Raw genomic sequence first — 3,539 nt, forward strand, 5'->3', positions numbered from 1 at the left:
GGCTTCCTAGCCATGGTATATCCCACAGGAGAAGGGAGAAGCGTCCCACAGGAGGAAGGAGATGGTTTTCAAGTGTTCAGTCAGAGGGTTCCTCTCCGATCACTGCAATGTCAAGGCAGATAGCTAACCCTCTGGGAGAGCCCTACAGCTCTGAGCTCCAGATGTGACAGCTGGAAGGACATGGCAACATCTGCAAAATTCATTTGCTATCAAGTAACTGGTCCTCAAAAATCTCACCTGTCTCCATTTCTGTGGTGGAAACACAATATTAGACATATTGTAAGTTTTCTCACACCTATATGTAACCCTCTTCACAAATACAGATATATCATCCAAATTTGCACTGTTTGCAGCTCTGAAATAGACTGCAGAGCACTGTGACACTGTTACATAAGTATAATTTGCCAATCAATTCTTCACCTTGTATCTGCATTCAGGTCTCTAACCCATCTGCCTGGGACACCACAAAGAATTTCAAACCACTCAGCAAACTCCAGCAGCATCTGTCTCCTCCAAAAACCGTGTTTGGCAGAATCATGTTTTCACCATTTTCTGCAAGTTTCTCAAACACCAACGGACTTTCCTTCCCTCAAAGCCACCTGGCATGAAGCCTGGATTCAGTCCAGAAGCAACAGGACTAGGAAGAGTTACTGACCAAAGTGCAATTTTTCTCTAAGTTTCCCATGCCCCATGGTGACATCGTGTGCCTTGTAAGCACAGCACTACAGGCAGGGGAATACTGGCAAGAGAAGGGGAAAGGCAGGGGAGGAAAATGGCGCAACTAGGACTAAGTAAGCATCCTATCTCCCACCTTCCCTTTCTAGCTCTAAGCATGACCTCGAAACCTCTGAAGCAGCAGGAAAAATGGAGTTCAGCAGTAATTTACAGGGGGAATACAATTAGTGCATTAAAGCTGTTTTACTAAATAACCCATTTGCTCCATCACAATAGTGCCTTCCCTGATCTCTGCTGAGAAGGACTGCAAACTCCATAGGAGATAGGCTGAAAGCCACCACGGAGAGTTACTCAATGAATGTTTTTCTGCACAGAAGCTCTATTGGAGCAGCATGCCTTTGGAACAGAGAGCACGCAGCTACTACCCTTTTAACCTTTCAGAGAGACTGTGGAGAAAGAAGGGCTGCTGGTAGGATTCAGGGCACTTCTCTGCATCCCAGGAACTTTGAGAACATTTTCTGTTGCTCATTTTTTCTTCTCCCCCTCCAAAACTTAATTGCATATTATTTTTCACTCCTTTGTTTTGAGTTGCTAGTCCAATCACAGTTTACCTAACTTCGCCATCTAGTGCCCTGGTCCACAGCAGTTGCTCAAAACAACATGGTGCTAGAAAGCAGTGGTAAGAGGTCTAACAAAAAGAGTGTTACATCAGACCTGTGTTGTCTTGCACTTCAGATCATCTTATTCCTGAGTCCATCACTATAATTCCAGGGTTCCTCCATGAGCTCTGCTGGACTGCTCGTTCCAGAGGCCCTATTAATTTTAGAGAATCGAACAACATGAGTGCCAGGTCTAGTGCAAAGAAAGCCTCAAATTTCATATGGGTATTCAAAAAATTTTGAAAAAATGTTTCAGGACATGACTCTATTCCCTCAAAGAGGTTGTTGATGATGGCTGTCCTTATACTGCAGGTACCAAAGACTTGATTATTTTTTGTTGATAATCCTTTTTTCACAGAAGTATTGGAAGAATAATGGAATAAACTGTCAGAAGTTCATTTGCAAATAACATTATTTTAAATGCAGTTCAGCAGCCCCTTGTGGGTGTCGTGGTTCCGCTCGAGTGGGCAGCCGAGCTCCACCACAGCCGCTCTCTCACTCCCCCTCCTCAAAGAGGAATGGGGAGAAAATATGTGAAAAGGGCTCAAGGATTGAGATAAGGACGAGAAAATCACGCAATAATTATTGTAACGGGCAAAACAGACTCGGCATAAGGAGATAGTAAGATTTATTGCCTACAACTAACAAGCGAGAGAAGTGAGAAAACAAAGGAAAAAAAAACCAAAAGCACCTCCCCCCCCATCCACCCTCTTCCACCTCCTCCCCCCGAGCGGCGCAGGGGAACGGGGAATGGGGGTTATGGTCAGTCTACAGCACTTCTTCTCTGCCGCTCCTTCTCGGTCACTCTCGTCCCCTGTGCTGTGGGGTCCCACCCATAGCATGCAGTCCTTGATGAACTGATCCGGCGTGGGCTTCCCACAGGCAGCAGCTCTTTCAGAACTGCTCCAGATATGGGTCTGTACCACGGGGTCCATCCCTCAGGAGAAAACTGCTCCAACCTGGCTCCCCTACGGGCAGCAGCTCCTGCCAGGTCACCTGCTCCTGCGTGGGCTCCTCTCCACGGGCTACAGGTCCGGCCCAGAATCTGCTCCGGCAGGGGTCTTCCACAGGCAGCAGCCTCCGTCGGTGCAGGGCCACCTGCTCCACCGTGGTCTCCTCCACGGGCTGCAGCATGGAACCCTGCTCCACCGTGGTACTCCATGGGCTGCAGGGGGACATCCTGCTTCACCATGGTCCTCACCACAGGCCGCAGGGGACTTCTGCTCCGGTGCCTGGAGCACCTCTCCCCCTCCTTCTACACTGACCTTGGTGCAAGGCTGTTCTCCCACTCCCTTGACTCTCCCGGCTGCTGTGTGGCGCAGCGTTTTTTCCCTGTCTTAAATATGCTCTCACAGAGGCGCAAAACAACATCGCTTATTGGCTCGGATCTGGAAAACAATGGGGCCCTTCCTAAACATGGGGCAGCTTCTAGATCTTTCTCACAGAAACCACCCCTATGGCTCCCTGCTACCAAAACCTTGCCACGTAAACCCACTACAGTGGGGTGTTACACATGAACTCTTCCTGTGACTGGTGCCTGAATGTGAGGCTTTTCCAGCAGCACTGCATATTCCATGTGGCTCTTTGCATGATCAGCTGTACTTACGAGGACTTTCAAAGATCTTTTGAATTGGCTACATGAGAACAGGTTTATCACAACTACCTATCAACTCCTCTACCAAAACACACTTAAATAGATGCACTTTAGAAGAACAAAACAAATGACAAATTCCAGCAACAAGAACTTGAAAGGAGATGACAAGCTGTCCTCAGACGCAGGGAGTCCGTCTGTGACTGGCAAGAACCCTTAATATTTAGTATATTTACTGAAGCTTGATGGTTATTTATATTTTACTTTTACATTATTTATTTATGTTTACATTGAAAAATTAGTATTTTAAAATTGTATATTTAACCTTTATCATTTAGTATATTTATTTATTTAGTATAAGGCACGGAGCCTTGGCATTACTGAACTGCGATGAAAACTATTACACTTCATTAAATATTTTGCATCATAATGTGAAGTAAAATATGTGAGTGACCATGCAGTCCCTCTCTGCCACCCAACCATAGGAAGCCATCCATTCGCAGGTCCTGCTGGAGCAGATCGGCCCTCTGGCTGGTTTCATGCTCCGAGTCTGTTACCTGGCAGGCAGCAATGAAGCCATGAGGGCGAAGAGCATAAGCTAATTCACCACAAAA

The sequence above is a fragment of the Aythya fuligula genome, chromosome 4, assembly GCF_009819795.1.
Source record: "Aythya fuligula isolate bAytFul2 chromosome 4, bAytFul2.pri, whole genome shotgun sequence".
NCBI classification, from domain to species: domain Eukaryota; kingdom Metazoa; phylum Chordata; class Aves; order Anseriformes; family Anatidae; genus Aythya; species Aythya fuligula.